This window comes from Carlito syrichta, unplaced genomic scaffold, assembly GCF_000164805.1.
Source record: "Carlito syrichta isolate Samal-C Ts95f unplaced genomic scaffold, Tarsius_syrichta-2.0.1 Scaffold304465, whole genome shotgun sequence".
In the NCBI taxonomy this organism is placed as follows: domain Eukaryota; kingdom Metazoa; phylum Chordata; class Mammalia; order Primates; family Tarsiidae; genus Carlito; species Carlito syrichta.
This window is the reverse complement of record NW_007248561.1, coordinates 630,988-648,958: the sequence shown is the minus strand read 5'-3', so window position 1 is coordinate 648,958 and position 17,971 is coordinate 630,988.

Sequence of the window (17,971 nt, the reverse complement as noted above, 5' to 3'; positions counted from 1 at the left end):
TTTTTTGATTTATTGTAGAGATGAGGTCTCGCTGCCCAGGCGGGTCTCGAACCCGCAGGCTAAGGCAATCCACTCACCTCAGCCTCCGAAAGGTGCGGGATTACAGCCTGAGCCACCAAGCCCGGCTTTTGCTATTCTTCTTATCATGTCCAAGCACTCAGTGGGTTTCAGGATATGCCAATTGCATGAATGGATAGATGGATGGATTAATTAATGAACCAATCAACCTCTAAGTTCCTTAGTTCACTGATTACCCATAACACCTGCAATAGGTTTTGACCACCTAGTGGGTGCCAGATACTTCATAACACATGATCTAATTGAATCCTCACCATGACGTAGGTATGGTTATACCCATTTCACAGATAAGGAAATCACTATGCTTAGAGGTTTACTTGTCCAGGATCACGGTCATTTTTGCTCCCATTTAATTTTTAATTATACACATGATACAAAATCACTGATGAAAATATTTTAAATAAAGAGAAGTCAAATAAAACAATAAAGATAAAATCACCTGAGATTCCACACCCAGAAACGACCATTCTTAAGTGTTTGCTGACTACCCTCTAGACCATCCTCATGCAAATACGTGTTGAACAAAGATGGGCTCATATTATGCATACACTGCACTGCAAGAGACTATGCGACTCTTTCTACATCGATAAATATGGACCCTTGGCAGCAGCTAGGATTCCACTGTAGAGCTGAATCACAATTTATTTAACCAATTTGCTTTTGTGGAGTATTTAGGCTGATCCAATTTCTTATCATTTTATGTGATGAATATCCTCCTTATCCATACAACTTTTTGAACTTGTCCAATTATTTCTTCAGGATAAATTCCTAGAAGTGAAATTTCTGAGTCAAAGACAATATACTTATTTAGGGCTTTTCGCATATACATACTGCCAAATTGTCTCCCAGAGAGGTTGTACCAATTTCTACTCCCACTGGTGGCAAATGAGATATGGGCCGCAGATATTGAAGATACACAAAATAGATCAGAAGGGGTACATTAGTCAGGAACGGTCAGGCCTAGCTGCAGTAACAAATTAACCCCCAACGTCTCCATGGCATAATACAGCCAAGATTTATTTCTGGCCTACATTACAGGCTCAACCTATTCAGCAGCACTCTCCCAGAGTGAAATTCAGAGACCTAGGCTAACAGAAAGACCTTGCCAATATAGCTGCACCATCTGGAACATGGAACCCCCCCCCAGGTCACCCCAGAGTTGGAAGAGTGGGCGCCCAGGTGCTTAAGTGCCTTGACTCAGAAGTAACACTTGTCACCTCTACTCACATATTGTTGGCTAGAGCTGTCACATGACCCTGTCTCACTGCCCAAGGGCTGGGTGGTGTGGTGTTGCATGTGTCCAGGAAGGAGACACAAATCTTCTAAGACACAAACACCAGTAATGTCTGCTGCAAATAGTAAAGGTTAAAAGTCATGGAAGCTAGGCGCAGTGGCTCACACCTGTAATCCTAGCACTTTGGGAGGCTGAGACAAGAGAATTGCCTGAGCCCAGGGTTCAAGACCAGCCTGGGCAGCTTGTTGAGACCTTGCTTCTACAATAAATCAAAAAATTAGCTAGGCATGGTGGCACATGTAGTTCCAGCTTCTTAGAAGGCTGAGGTGGAAGGATTGCCTGAGCCCAGTAAGTCAAGGCTGCAGTGGTTATGAGTGTGCCACTGCACTCCAGCCTAGGTGACCATGAGACTGACTCAAAAAAAAAAAAGTCATGGAAGATTCTTTTGGCAAGAGAAACTCAAATTGAATCCTCTTGTACCCATTCTAGTGTGACTTTTCTTAAGAAAGAATTCTTTTGTCTCAGCATAAAGAAAACAAGGGGAGGGCCAGGCTAGGTGGGCAGCTCCTCTCTTACTGACAGGGCAGCCCACCTTCAGCACTTGTCCTGGGATCCTCACCTAGAGCCCTGTGGACCCCAAAAAGACTGGGGATGAGGTCCCCTCTTCCTGGAAGGCTATGAGAGGCACAGGAGCGGGGTCCACGAGAAACTTACCCTTTGTAGGCCCCTCAGCCATCTCTTAGCCTGCAAGCAACAGAGAAGGGCATGAGGTTAGCCCAACCCACAAATCAGGTGCAAACAGAAAGTTGGGAGACAATGGTGATTAAAATGAGGGCCTTAAAGCAAGACAGCCTGACTCTGTGAACCACCTAACATTTCTGTGACCTTAAGCAAGTTGCTTACCTTCTCTGTGCCTCAGTTTCCTTATCTCTAAATGAGGTTAATAAAAGTAACTACCTCTAAGGACTGGTACAAGGCTTCAATAAGTCAATACCCATTTCTTCATTCAATGCCCACGTGATAGACGCTCTTAAAGGCTGGGGATGCAGAGACGAGCAGAACAAAGCCCTTAGCCTCAAGGAGTTGATATTCTCCTAAGGAAACAGGCAACATATAAACCAATGACAAATAATAGTATTTTAGGTGGTTAATAAGTGCTATGGCTGGGCACAGTGACTCAAGCTTGTAATCCCAGCACTTTGGGGGGCCAAGGCAAGAGGTCCACCTGATCTCGCAGGTTCAAGACCAGCCTGGGCAATATGGTGAGACCTCATCTCTACAATAAATCAAAAAAAAAAAAGGAGCTGGGTGTGGTAGCGCGCACCTGTAGTTGGAAGGCCGAGGCGGAAGGATCGCCTGAGTCCAGCAGGTCGACGCTGGGGTGGCCATGATCATGCCACTGCACTCCAGCCTAAGCGATGGAGTGAGACTCCAACTCAAAAAATAATAATAATAATAACAGTAAGTGCTATGAAGAAAAATTCAGCAGGATAGACAGTGATGGGCTATTTTATTCAAAGTCTCTTCCTCTGTAAAGTGGCATTTGAGTAGAAAGCTAAATGAAGTAGAGGCAAGGACCATGTGGATATCAGGGCAGAAATGCTCAGACAGGAGGGAAAGGTAAGTGCAAAGGCCCTGAGGCAAGAGCGTGCCAGTGTATCTGAGGACTGGCAAAAAGGCCATATTGCTGGATCAAGCGAGCAAGAAGCACGCCAGGAGAACAAGCCAGAGAGGTGCCTGTGGCCATGATAAGGATTTTAGAGTTCACTGTGGACAAGATAGAAAGTCAACAGAGGGGTTTTTGCGGTGTTTAAAACACCATGCAACCATGCAGCACCAAATGCCTGGCACATAAGTGCTCCATAAATATTTTCAGTGATACCAGTAATTGTGGCAATGATCATGACAATGATAGTGATGACGGCCAAGGGAAGGTGGGGCTAAGGGCAGGTGCTGAATCTGTATAAACTGTACCATAAAGGTGGAGACAGAAGTCTAGGAAAATATATGTTTTCATGAATTCAATCTGTCTCTGCTTTCCCATCTGATTCCCATCCCCATCCTGTCCTTTCTCCTAATTTCATTTCTTTTAGGGGATGGAAGGAAAATAAAACTTAAGCCTTTAGGGGAGGGAAGGGAAATAAAGCCACAGCTTTAACCAGGTATTCAAGGTCCCTCACATGGTCCTGCTCCCAAGCCCGCATCACCACAGCCAATAAAGCTGCTCTTGACACCCACCACAGTTCCTCACCTCCTGTTCTCTCTGCCTGCAGTCACTTGTCAACTCCTTACTCACCTTGACCTAAGCAATCCCTTAAGGTCTGGCTCAAAATTCACTCACTCCCATAAGCAATGCAGTCAGAAGTCACCTTCAGATTCTTAATATCCACAGCCCTTGGCTACCTGCCTTGGGCTTCACCTGCCCCGGGCACATCACTCACTCCTCCATAGCCCACTGCCTGTGATGGGTCTGTGAGTCTGCGGGACAGGGACCTGGTGTCCTTCACTCCAGAATCCCCTGCCGGCAACAAAGAGAAGGTAAAAAATCGTCATTACTGAACATTATTGTTGCATGAGGAAGAAAAGAAGGGAAGAAGGGAGGAAGGCAGGCGAAAAAGAGGGCATTCTGAGCATGGTCAGACCTAGACGCTAGCCTTCAGGAAGGACAATTATAGAGAAATTAACCCACCATAGTTCTGTTCTCACTGCCAGAACTATGAAATGGATGCTATTATTCTCCTAGGTATACAGAGGTGGAAACTGAGGCACAGTGAGGTTGTCTGAAGTCATTCAGCTAGAGAGATACGGAGATAGAATTCAGACTCAGGAATTTTGGCTAGAGCTTGTGCTATTATCATCACTCTTGACTGCCTGTTGAAAAACAGATTTCTTTTTGAAAATTAGAGACAGATCTCCCAGCTCCTCAGCAGGAACTCCAGGAGGGCAGCAAGTTAGTTCACTGGGATACCTCATTGGGCCGAGTTGGGTCACCCTGAGGGATGCACCCCTGTGAACTGTAGTGAGTGAAGGGTCTGGACATAGAGTGGAGAACATGCAGGGTCTGTGGTATCCAACCAGGCCCCAGACAGCAGGCTGGGCTCTGGGTCAGTCAGCATGCCTGTTCCCCATAGCAGAGAGGAAAGTCACCCCACCTCTGTACGACTCGCAGCTGCCCTATCAGCCTGATCTACATGGGGCTAAATAAATGTGGTCAGGAGGGAGGGAAGATGGGAGCACAGGTAGAAGGTGCCACTGGCAAGACAGATGAATGCAGTCCCAGGGGACCGAAAGTGCACAGGTTGGTGTCAGCAGCAGAAGAACTCAGGTCTGGAACGGGTAGTGGCATCCCCCTGTGGGACTGCAAGTGCAGCTCAGGTTCTCCCAATGGGACCTGGATTCTAGAAACCATAGACCAGGGGTATGGCTCCATGGGCATCAGCAAGGACCTTGCCCACCAGGGCACGTTGCCACCTGGCATAGACCCAGAGCATACTGGGGGCTTTGGGAGAGACAAGACCAAAGGTTGCTCACAGAGACATAATGGCAGTGCTCATGGCCCTTAAGGCCATCAATTAGGACAAGCCAAGTTCAAACAAGGATACTGCCAATGCTGTAGACCAGGCCCAATAAAGAAACCTACAGAACAAGGGATCAGTTTTAAAAGAGTTCGAGGCACCGGGCTCAGTGGCTAAGCCTGTAATCCCACGCTTTGGGAGGCCAAGGTGAGTGGATTGCCTGGGCCCGCCGGTTTGAGACCCGCCTGGGCAACTTGGTGAGACCTCATCGCTACAATAAATCAAAAAATTAGCCGGGCGTGGTAGCACACGCCTGTAGTTCCAGCTACTTGGAAGGCTGAGGCAGAAGGATCGCCGGAGCCCAGCAGGTCAAGGCTGCGATGGCCAGGAGCGTGCCACTGCACTCCAGTCTGGGCGACAGAGTAAGACTCCAACTCAAAAAAAAAGAGTTTGAAGCAATAAGCTGGTCCAGTGAAACAGCACCTCCACCAACTGACTGGGAGTAGGAAAGGGTCTCTACCAGCATGAAGGTGCCAGAACTCAGCTAAGACTCCATGACTGAGGGGAGCCAGCTGTCACTCATCTCCCAGCTCAGAGCCAGGGGTAGGACTTAGGAGTTGATGGAAGAAGACCAGAGAATAAAATAAGCAGGAATAGGTGTTCCCACAGAGCACGTGGGAGCCCAGAGGTGAGCAATATTAAGGCTGCAAAACCAGCTTACAATTGTATCACACAAAAACCAGATCACAAAACAGAGGTCCTTTGAAGGATGCCTAGTGAAGCACCCTACACTGGGCTCAGGCTATCAAGTCAGCACATGTGGCCATGGCTTAAATATAGCCAGAAAAGGCACCCTGATTTTATCCCTGGGGGAAAGAAAAAGATGCCTACAACAACAATGGAGGTTGGCAGAATCTGAGAATCACTGCTGGCTGTGATAGCCATGTCCCACTGAGGACTGTCAGCACTTGGCCTCACAGAAGTCCTGGTAGGCCACATTACCCAGTGTAGAAAGGTGGTTTTTCTGCTTTAGTTTGGGTTCAGTTGGAATCATTTACTGGCTGCATTCAGCTGACAAGTGGATTAGGCTAGAAGGTCAAGAAGATCTCATTCATATGCCTGATGCCTCAAAGCTGCTCCCCAGCCTCTCTCTTTCCATGGGGCTAGCTTGGGCTTCCTCACAATATGGTGGTAGAGGAGTGGGACTTCTTATATGGCAGCTGACATCTAAGGGCAAGGAGTTACAAGCAACAAAAGCAGATGTTGCATATCTCTTAAAGATTTGGCCTTAGAAGTTACACAGTATCACTCTGACTGTTGGTAAAAGCTCAGAGGCACCCTTAAATTCAAAGGAAAAGAAAATATATACTTGCCTCCTCTCAAGGGAAGGAGTAGCAAAGAATGTGTGGTCATCTTTAACCAACCATAGAGACCCAAACACTTGGCGGTGTCACATTCTAAGCCCAGGATATTTGTTCAAAACCTGTGAACTTGGCCAGTCCAGAGTGAGGAAGGCTGACCAGAGAAAAACTCACATGAAAGCTGGGATGAGGAACACAGGTAACTCAGATTTACAGCTGGAGACTTAGAGAGAGGTGGGGCCTAGGTAGCTTCTCCTTCCCTAGCTGCCTAGACTATGAGATCAGGAACTGACCATATATCCTCCAATCTAACTGCCTTCGGTGCTAAGGCTGGGTTGAACTTGCATACAGGGAAGCAGAGCTAGGGTATGCAGCAGACAGTGGTGGTCAGGCTGTTCTCTGTCCAACTTTTGGGGACTACTGAATTGTGAGGGATTTTTTGCTCTCACCACCCAAAGCCTAGAGTCACCCACTGTGATGGTTAATTTTATGCATTAACTTGACTGTGTCACAGGGTGTCTGGATGTTTTCTCAAACATCATTGTAGGTGGGCGTATGTGAAAATGTTTTTGGAAGAGACTAACATTTGAACTGGTAAACTGAGTGTTTGAGAGAGGGGGAAAAAACCAAACTGTTTTTATTACTCTCACACACAGTTAACAGAATACTCAACACAGAACACTTCAACTCTGTTCACCTAAACGTGTTTAGGGATTTCTCCCTACATACAACCAATTCTGTAGTGGATACCTGCTGAGTGTTCTCTAATTCAATTCAATTCTGACACTGTCTACCTGGAGATAGCATTTGATCCCACAGGTTGAGGGCTCAGTTCCAAAAGACTGCTCCCAATTCAGATGCTACTTGTAAGCCCCAGGTTATGACTTGTGCTTCTTACTGACTGGCTATAAATTGGGCTTCTCATGACCCCTTGCTCGGGTTCAATTTATTTGCTAAAGCAGCTCACAGAATTTAGGGAAACATTTTACTTAAATTTGTCAATCTATTATTTTTAAAATTACACTGTAATCCCAGCACTTTGGGAGGCAGAGGCAAGAGGATTGCCTGAGCCCAGGAGTTCAAGACCAGTCTGGGCAACTTGGCAAGAACTTGTCTCTACAATAAATCAAAAAATTAGCTAGGCGTGGTAGCATGCACCTGTAGTTCTAGCCTCTTGGAAGGGTGAGGCAAAAGGATCACCTGAGCCCAGCAGGTCGAGGCTGCAGTGGCCATGAGCGTGCCACTGGACTCCATCTCAAATTTTTTAAAAGTTACAAAGGATACACATGACCAGTCATATTGAAGACATGCATAGGGTAAGGCAGGGGTAAGGAGCACAGAGCTTCCATGCCCTCCCTGGGGGTACAACCCTCCATGCTTTCAGCTATCCAGAAGCTCCCCAAATCCTGTCCTTTTAGGTTTTTATAGAGGCTTTATTAGCCATGATTGATTAAATCATTGAACTTTGGTGTTCAACTCAACCTTCAGCTCCTCTCCCCTCCCTGGAGGATAGGGGAGTGGAACTGAAAGTTCCAATCTTCTAATCAAAATTGGTTCCCCTGGCAATCAGCCGCCATCCAGAGACTATTCAGTATGACCCAGCCACTAGTCATCTCATTCGCTTACAATAGGTGATAGATACCTATCACTTACGAAGTTCCAAGGGTTTTAGGAGCTGTGTGCTAGGAAACTGAATGAAGACCAAATATATACTCCACAGTTTCACACTGAGTAAGGCAGATTCACCTCCCTAGTGTGGATGGGCCACAACCAGTCTACTGGAGGCCTGAAGAAAACAAAGTCTGCCTCTTCCTCAAGTGAGAGAGAGCTCCTACCTGACTGTCTTGAACAGGGACATTGGTCTTTTCCTGCCTCCAGACTTCAACAAAACTTTGGCTTTTTCTGTATCTCCAACCAGTCAGCTTTTGAACTGGAACTGCACCATCAGCTCTCTGGGGTCTCTAGCTGCTGACTGAAGATCTTGGGACTTCATAGCCTCCATAATCACAGAAACCAATGACCTATAATAAACCTCTTTATATGTATATGTGAATATATATATAATACTGTTATATAGGATATATCTCTTTATATATTATATATAATCTCTATATTATTATGTATAATATATGACATATACAAAGAGATTTATTAAAAGTAACTGGTTATACTTAGAATTGTTGGTTCTGTTTCTCTGGGGATCACTGACTGAAAGACCCACCAACCCATTCAGAGCCCAGCAGTGTAGAGACCTCTGACCCCAGCCAGGACCCACACCTCCTTAGAGCCTAGGCCCTCATCCCAAGTTCCCAGTCACATCACCAGAATCACCCAGCTTTCCAGTTACACCCCAGGGCCCAGCCCAGCCCTTGTATAAACCAAGATCTTTCTCTGTCCAGCACATGGAACTGAAAGCCTCCTCCTATCGGGACTTTCCAGAACCTTGAGGCCAGTTGCTAGTCAAGGGGGAGTGAGATAGATAACCAACAAGACTAGCTTCCAAAATGAAGGTCACAGACCTCAGTGGACACTTGCTGATGGTAACAAGATAGGAGGCAGTAAAAGACTGGCCAAGGGCAGCTGAGGTCAACATGGCCTCAAAAACTGCCTCCACCTGTCCTTCTTGCTCATTATACGACAATTATAATTAACATGCTAGAAGACACGCCCATCAGCGCCACGACAGTTTACAATTACCATGGCAACCCCGGGAAGTCACCCAGTATGGTTTAAAAAGGGCAGGAACCTTCCATTCTGGGAACGCCCCACCCCTTTTCCAGAAAACCATGAATAATTCGCTCCTTGCTTAGCATACGATCAAGAAAAGGTCATAAATACTTCCATCCAGCAATCCTCATGGGCTGCTCTGCCTGTGGGGTAGCTGTTTTCCTGTCTCTGATTCTCTAGTAAACTTGTTTTCCTTCTCCTACTATGGCTTGAGCTTGAATTCCTTCCTGTACAAGCCAAGAACCCACTTGGCCCCTCAGGCTAAACCCCAATTCCAGGGTTCTGCAACAGAAGCATTGTGTTCCTAATTCATCTGTAGTATTGCCCCAAGCGGGACCCTGGAGACACAGACTCGCCTACTGCTGCCTCCCCACTGCCCATCAAGATGCCAGGCCTCTGGAGGGCACCCACCTTGACACTGGGCAGGGCTGTGTCCAGTCAGCATTGCCCTCATGCTATCCCCACTTCCCCCCACCCCCACCACACACACCCCACACATCCTCTGGTTCAGGATCAGCCTGGCAGGTGTATCCATCAGGGCTCTGGTAGGACACAGTCTGCTCACTCAAAGGGCTCCAGAGAGAGAGTTTCATGCCTGCTGTCTGCAGAGATGCTGGCAGGGTTAATGGTCCAGCAGGGACGGGGAAGCCCCCAGGCGGCCACCTGAAAGAAGCCTCCTTAGCCTGACTCAACTGGAAGCCAGAGGGAGTGGGCAGGTGATGCCCTCCACTGAGGGTCCCAGAAGGGTCAAGGAAACAGAACCTTCCCGTGCTCACCCTGCTGTGTGCCCAGCACTTTCTAAATGTTTTTGCCTCTTCCCGAGCTTTCCTGGACTGGAGACTGAGGCAGGGTGGGGGCAGGGAGCTTGGAATAGGGGGAGTCTGGGTTCTGCCCAGGATTGAGGGTGGGGACAGTCCTGACTGTAACACTCAAAGGAGGTTGGGATCCCTGCTGCTGTGTGCCCCCCACCCTACCCTCCCCCCCGCCCCCCTCCCCCGTGGGGGGCTGCTCGCCCTCACTCATCCCTGGCTCCCTCCCCTCACAGCCAGGCCCCACCCTCACTGCCTTAATGAAGTTCTCGGCTGACACCTCCTAATTCCCCAATGATTAACTTCCAGCGGATTAGAACCCGGACAGCTATTTAATTAACACGCAGGTCTGCGATTACTCAGGACTCATTAAGACTCCATGATTGACTTGTTAACGTGCAGGAATTCAATTACTTGCCTGGCACTGAACTCCTGGCCAGGGCGTAAGGGAGCAGCTGCAGGGAGAGGAATGTCCCATCTTGGGAGCCCAGGTTTGGGGAAGAGACAGTCCCTCCCAGGGGCAAGGGTGGGGTGGGCAGTCTGGGAGAAGATATCCCTGTCCCCAACTGTCTGAGGACCTGGGATTCCCCGGTTCCTCCCAAAGGAGGTGGTTCCCAGACACACCTCTCCAGCTCTGTGATTGCTCAGAAGAGCCCCAGCTTGAGGGAGGAAACAAAACTTGACCCAGGGGAACCCCAGTCTGAGGAAGAAGACACCTCCTTTGTCTCCAGAGAACCCCAGACTGAGGAGGGGAAAAGCAACCTCTATCTTTGAGCATCTTAAGTGTGAGGAGAGAAATATGTTTCTGACCCTCAAGGAGCTTCCTAAGTGGGAAGACCCAACTCATGTCCTTGAGGGGCCCTAGCCTGGGGCAGTACAGCATCTCTTTGAATACCTTCCATTCTGAGAGGGTCAACAAAGCGCTGCCCTGAGACAGTCCCAGTCAGATGAGGGCAGCCTGCACCTGTCTGGGAAGCCTTCGTTGAAGGGAAAGACAGCCTCATCACTGGAGGCCCCAGTCAGTCGAGGCCTGAGGAGTCTAGTCTGAGGAGGATACATGGTCCTTTCCAGGGGACCCTCTGATCCAAGAAGGGGATGGGCAAACAGCCAGTGTCTCTGTAGAAAGACTCAGAAACCCAGAAAGACTGAGAAGCCCCAGGGCTGGGAGGGCTGTATCTGAGAACCACCCTCCTTTGGGAGGAACCAGGGAAACTCAGAGGACAGATAGGGGCTGAGGAGGGGACAGAGTGGCCTCATATTTCCGCTCTCCAGGCCTCAGGTCCCCCATCTGTCACTACCTGGGTCTCTGGCTGCTCCACACCCAACCCAAACCAGTAACCGCAAGGGTGGGGACTAAGACCATTGATGGCTCCAGGTCAGAGCCTGATGGTGCCATTGGAGAGAAACAATCGAAGAAATCCATGGGAGGTGGGTCCAGTTAACTGAAGCCCGGCAAATGAGGTCACTGTGTCCACAGGAATGACGATGGTGTCTTTCCAGAGTACTTCCTTGACATTCAGCATTTTCCACATGTCATCTCAGTTACTCTTCCCGCCGTAGAGATGTGGAGAAGTTAAGTAACTTCTCCAAGGATATGCAGCAGTAAGGGGTGGGACCTGGTTAGGAGCCACATGGTCTCACCCCTGAGTACCCTTTACTACACTGTCCCCAGTCCCCGTAAGTCCTGTTGGCCTAACCTCCAGTTTCATACCTGCTCCTGCAGTTCCTGTGAATCAAAACTCTTTCAGCCAGGCTCCGTGGCTCAGCCTGTAATCCTATACTTTGGGAGGCTGAGGTGAGTGAATTGCCTAAGCCCACGGGTTAAAGACCCACCTGGGCAACTTGGTGAGACCTTGTCTCCACAACAAATCAAAAAATTAGCTGGGCATGGTAGTGCGCACCTGTAGTTCCGGTTACTTGAAAGGCTGAGGCAGAAGGATCGCCAGGGTCCAACAGGTCGAGGCTGCGGTGGCCGGGAGCATGCCACTGCACTTCAGTCTGGGTGACAGAGTGAGACTCCAACTCAAAAAAAAAACTCTTTTGACAAAACCACACAAAGGAGTTTCACAACAGAAACATGTGGGTCACCCGATGAGTGAAGCCCCCTCTGGAGCCCAATGAAAGGAGACCCCATCAAGAGACCGGATCACTGTGCCAAGCAGGCCCAACAAGTAGTGGTCATACAGGGACAGAAACTTGGTGCCAATCCCCAGTAGAACTCTGTAGCCGATTATTCAGCTGACATGACAACGCCAGCAAAGGGGGGAAGCCAACAGACTTAGGTACCAGGCATGGCTCTACCTCCTACAAGCTGTGTGGCCTCAGGCAAGTTACTTCACCTCTCTGAGACCCTTTCCTTACCTGTAAGCTGGGGACAGTAATAGTACCTTCCTTGTAAGGATGCTTGTGGGAGTAAAGAACATAAGGAATTTAAAGAGTTCAAAACTCCGCCTGGCAGGTGGAGAACACTTTTACTATGCTAGCCATTGTGTGGTCATGGCCATTTGTTAACATCCCAGGAAGAAAAGGGAGGTCACCAGGAGCCAACAATGGTTCACTTTAGAAAGTCATATCCAGGAGGGCACACAACATCAATAAAGGTACCCACACTTTATCTGTATGATGACCACACATATACCTAACCCTGAATTGTACCCTACAGTTTTAAAATTAAAAAAAAAAAAGAAAGAAAGAAAGTCATATCTTACTAACATCCACATCAAATAACATTTCTGGGATGATGAGCCCAAGAGTACAAAAGATATTTCAGAAACACATTGGACGTTCTCCCAAGAGAGCAATGTTGATTTCTGTAAGATGCAGGCTGGGTAAAATATTGTCATATGTTCGCTGAAGCTGTGCTGAGTGTTGATTAAGTGGTTCAGAGGCAGTGTCATTGGAGAGGGTCATTGCAGATTTGCATGACAAATACATCCAAAGATGATAAGATGTCACAAAGCTGGAAGAGCCAACAGGAGAATGTCAAATGACCCCCCCAAAGTCCAAAACAGTGTGTTTAGACCAAGAGGATGAGGTGTAACCACAAAAACTAAACAGCCTGCCCTTTGAAAACTGGAAAAGAGTTCCAGCATATGCTGTTTAGCAAACACAGCAGCAAACAGAAGTGAGAGCTGAGAGGAGAGAGAAAGAGAATGAGTGCGTATCTTAAAATATCCTTTAAAATCTCTTAAATTAGCCTTACAATATCTTAAAGGATCTTAAAATAGCCTTACATATCTCAAAATATCTCTGGAAATATACATAAGAAATTAATGACTTTTTTAAATCTGCAGGGAGGGAAACTAAGGCTACAGGACAGACATGTGGGAGGAAAAAATTTCACTGAAGAATGCCCTTTTATAATTTTTAGTTTTGAAGCCTGTGAATGCATTGCCTATTCAAAAATTAAATTAAAGTATGTTAACACTGGTTATCTCTGGTTGCTGGGGTGATGGGTGGTTTTACTTTTCTTCTTTATATTTTCCTGTATTGTCTGGATTTTTTTTAATGACCATGTATTACATTTTTAAATCAAGAAAAATAATAGCGCTATTAACAGCTTCTTGAAAAGCCTGCTTCACTTGTACAGTCTAAGGACATGGCTGGGCTACAAGTTATGTGACAAAAAACTATCAGAGGCTTGCAGGGAAAGGGAGACAATTTAGAAATGGGAGCAGGTTTGCTATGTGACCACACAGGGCAGAAGGAGAAACCGTGAGCAAAACGACAGGCTGGTTTAGGGCAGCAGCCGGAAAGAACTTTCTATCAAGATCATTCTGAAAGGAAATGAGCTCCCCATCACTGGTGGTGTGCAAACAAAACCTGGCAAGTGCTTGTCAGAGGCTTGCAGAGAAAACACCTGCTTAGCAAGGGGGTTGGAGCATCTAGGAGTTATGCGTTCAAGGTCATCTCCTCTGGCTCAGTTGTGGGTGAACAGGTGTGGCCACGTGGATGCCCAAGTGGATGAAGTTGTCCATACACATGAGTGTGTTCATTCAGCCCAACCCTAAAACAGAATTCTAATCTCATCAGCGATGAACAGAAAGCCCACCTCAGAGGCCTGAACCTCACTTACAGTCCCTGGCTGCCTGGACACACCTGTCATCACAGGTCACCATCAGGGATACAAGTTAAAGTCAATGCAAAACTCTTAGTAGTACACAATAATGAAAGATCATAAAGACTGCTGATATTTACCGAGCACTTTCTGTGTGCCAGGCATGACTCTAAGCACTCTCCATAGATTCACTGACTTCATTTTCAGAACAAATCTATGAAGTAGGCACGGTTATTTGTCCCCATTTACAGATGAGGAAACTGAAGCAGTGCTAGGGTAAGGTGTTCCCTACAAAAAACACTCTCCTAGAAAATCTCTCTTCTGGTGTGATGGGCTGAATAGTATCCCCCCAAAATTCATATGTTAAGGTCCTAACCCCAGGATCTCAGAATGTGACTGCATTTGGAGATGTGGTCTTTAAAGAGGCAATTAAGGTAAAATAAGGTCATTCAAGCCAGGCTTGGTGGTTCAGCCTATAATCCCACACTTTGGGAGGCTGAGGTGAGTGGATTGCCTGAGCCCGCGGGTTCGAGACCCACCTGGGCAACTTGGCGAGATCTTATCGCTACAATAAATCAAAAAATTAGCAGGGTATGGTAGCACGCGCCTGTAGTTCCAGCTGCTTGGAAGGCTGAGGTGGAAGGATTGCTAGAGCCCAGCAGGTCAAGGCTGCAGTGGCCGGGAGCATGCCACTGCACTCCAGTCTGGGCAACAGAGTGAGACTCCAACTCAAAAACAAAAATAAGGTCATTCAAATGGGTCCTAGACCCATGTGATTAGTGTCCTCATAGGAAGAGGAAATGTGAACACATATGTACAGACAGAAGACCATGTCAGACAGGCAGAAGACGGCCATCTGCAAGCCACGGAGAGAGGTCTCAGAAAAACACCAGCCCTGCTAACACCTTGGTCTTGGACTTCCACCCTCTAGAATGGTGAGAAAATAAATCTCTGTTGCTTAAGCCACCCAATCTGTGGCAGTCCTATCAGACTGAGACATCGGTCAGTTCTAAATGGCCATCCAGGAATGGCATTTTTTAGCCTCTGTCAATCATAAGGGTATGTGTGCAGGTGCTAGTGAGCAGTTGTGAGTGCATATGGGGAGAACAGAGTTAGTGCCAGAAGGCGCATGTGCATACATGTAAGCATATGCCTGTGTAGGTATTTGTAGGTAAGCATGCACTGACTTGGGTGCACGTGTATGAGCACATGTGAAATAAAACCACAGGTGTGACCATGTGGATGCCCAAGTGGATGGAGTTGTCCATACACATGTATGTGTTCATTCAGCCCAGTCTTAAAACAGAATTGAAGAAAAACTTTGATTTTCCTGTACACACACATATGTACATCCACAATGGCCTCCCTCCTGTATGCCCAGGACATCTTGGTGGATAAAGCACTCTGCTCCACCCTTGAGCTTACTAATATCAACCCTGTGGGGTGGCCAGGATGAGGTGTATTATCCTAGCACATAGTAAGCGCTCACTATGATGGCACTATCACATATGTTCACAGTCATGGTGGTCCTTCACATACACACCCATGTATGGGTGTCCCCAATATATATGAGGGGACTTCAAAATGTTTGTAGAAAAGTGGAATTAAAAGATGGAAATAGGTAGGGTTGTGGTGGCTCAGCCTGTAATCCCAGCACTTTGGGAGGCCAAGGCCAGTGGATTGCCTGAGCTTGCGAATTCAAGACCAGACTGGGCAACTTGCCAAGACTTCATCTCTACAATAAATCAAAAATTAGCCACGTGTGGTAGTGTGCACTTGTAGTTCTGGCTACTTGGAAGGTTGAGACAGAAGGATTGCCAGAGCCTAGCAGGTAGACACTGGGATGGCAGTAAGTGTGCCACTGCACTCCAGCCCGGGTGACAGAGTAAGACTCCACTTAAAAAAAAAAAGGAGATAAAAAATACAAACTTTATATCCCAGCATGTGTTCCATTAAGGTCAAGACACTTTTGTAAGCAATGATACCAGTCTGTTAGTCCATTCCTAAAGAACTGAGGGTCCTAGGGCTTAACCATGTCCATGCAGTCTTATCTTACATTATTAACATAAAGAAAAAAGATCCTTTTTAGAGATTTTTTAAAGATTAGGAAACAAAAAGAAGTCAGAAAAAGCCAAGTCATGACTGTAAAGTGGATGCCTAATCATTCCCATCAAAACATTCCAAAATTGCCCTTGTCTGATGAGAGGAATGAACAGGAGCCTTCTAATGGTGGAGAAGGACTCTCTGGTGAAGTTTTCCTGGGCATTTTTCTGCTGAAGTTTTGGTTAACTTTCTCAAAACACTCTCATAATAAGCAGATATCATCATTATTTGGCCCTGCAGAAAGTCAGCAAGCAAAATGCCTTGAGTATCCAAAAAACTGTTGCCATGACCTGGGCCCCTGATCCATCCACTCTTGCTTTGATGGGACCACTTCTACCTCTTGGTAGCCATTGCTTTGATTGTGCTTTGTCTTCAGGATTGTACTGGCAAAGCTATGTTCCACCTCCTGCTACCATTCGTCAAAGAAATGCTTCAGGATGTTGATCCCACTTATATAAAACAAACATGGAAAGCTCTGCTCTTGTCTGAAGCTGATCTGGGCACAACAGTTCTGGCACCCCAATAGCATGTTTGCTCAACATTAATTTTTCAGTCAGAGTTGTGTAAGCTGGACCAGCTAAGGTATCTATGATTTTGGCTCTTGTTTGTGCTGTTGCTCATTGATTCTTTCAGTTAGGGCATGGACAAGATTCATTTTTTTCCTCACAAAATGTTGTGGAGAGTCTGCTGCTGTGGGCTTCATCTTCAACATTTCCTCATCCCTTCTTAAAACGAGTTATCCATTTATAAACTGCTGATTGCGGGAGACATTGTCCCCACAAGTTTTTGTAAGGTCTCAATGATTTCACCATTCTTCCACCCAAGCTTCACCATAAATTCGATGTTTGTTCTTGCTTCAATTTTAGCAGAATTCATGTTGCTCTGATAGAGACTCTTTTCAAACTGATGTCTTATCCTTCTTAGTGCTTCAAAATAGGTCCCTTTCAGACAGAACAAGTAAGTACAAGTTTATTTTGGTGCAAAAAATTTTTGAAATCCATGCAATTTTTTTTCATAATATGCATTTTCCATGAACTTTTTGAAGACCCCTTGTACACACATACATGGGTGTCCAAACACATCACAGACTCATACACACAGGTATTCATCACATGCACATACATAATGTCCATCCCACACACATGTATGCAGTGTTCATTACATACATATATATGGATACATGGCACATATACACACATACTTTGGTGTCCATACACATGCACACGAGTGCCCATCACAATATACATGCATGTGCAGTGTTTATTACATACACACACAAATGTGCCCATCATCACACTCACACCAGCACACACAGGCATCCATCACATACACACACACACACACACACACACACACACACACACACATCCATCACATACACACGTTAGCATTTGTCACATACACACACACAAAGAGACCATTACATAAACACACGCATGCATGCAGACACCAGAATGCAACAATATAACACTGGCTAATATTTTGCCCAACAATGAATTTAGCACTTCATACATAATCTCATGTCATAGTCACAAAAGCCCTGGAGCGTAAATGCCATTCTTATCTTACAGACAAGGAAACAGAGGCACGGGGTGGCTGAGGAACTTAACCGAGGCCACGTGCTGTGAAGCAGAAAAGCTTTCTACCCCTCCCTCCCCACCTCCCTGTGTCACCATCATTCTGTCTCTCCTTGGCTCTGTTGAAGTGTATAATTATTAATAATACAATGGACTAATGTTAAAATGAAATCAGCATGACCTAGGTGTGGGCAGACACTTTTCAAACGTGGTTCCCTCCCCCATTCTCTTCTGGGAAAGCCAGAGTGGTCTAAATGCTCAGACGTCTGCATAATGACTTTGCTTTGTTCCCACTAAATTGGCCAGAATACACATCCCTGTTCTAACCCAGGGGACTCCAGACCAGGGCCTAATTACTGCACCATGTCTGTAAGCAAGGGCATGATTGAGAAAGTGACAAAGTCTGCTTCCCTCTGTCTGCTATGCATAGCCTAGAATTCTGGAATTTTCAAGTTTGGCTCAGGGCACCAAGGGGTCAACTGAGGGCCTATTTGGAAGATTAAAGGTTGA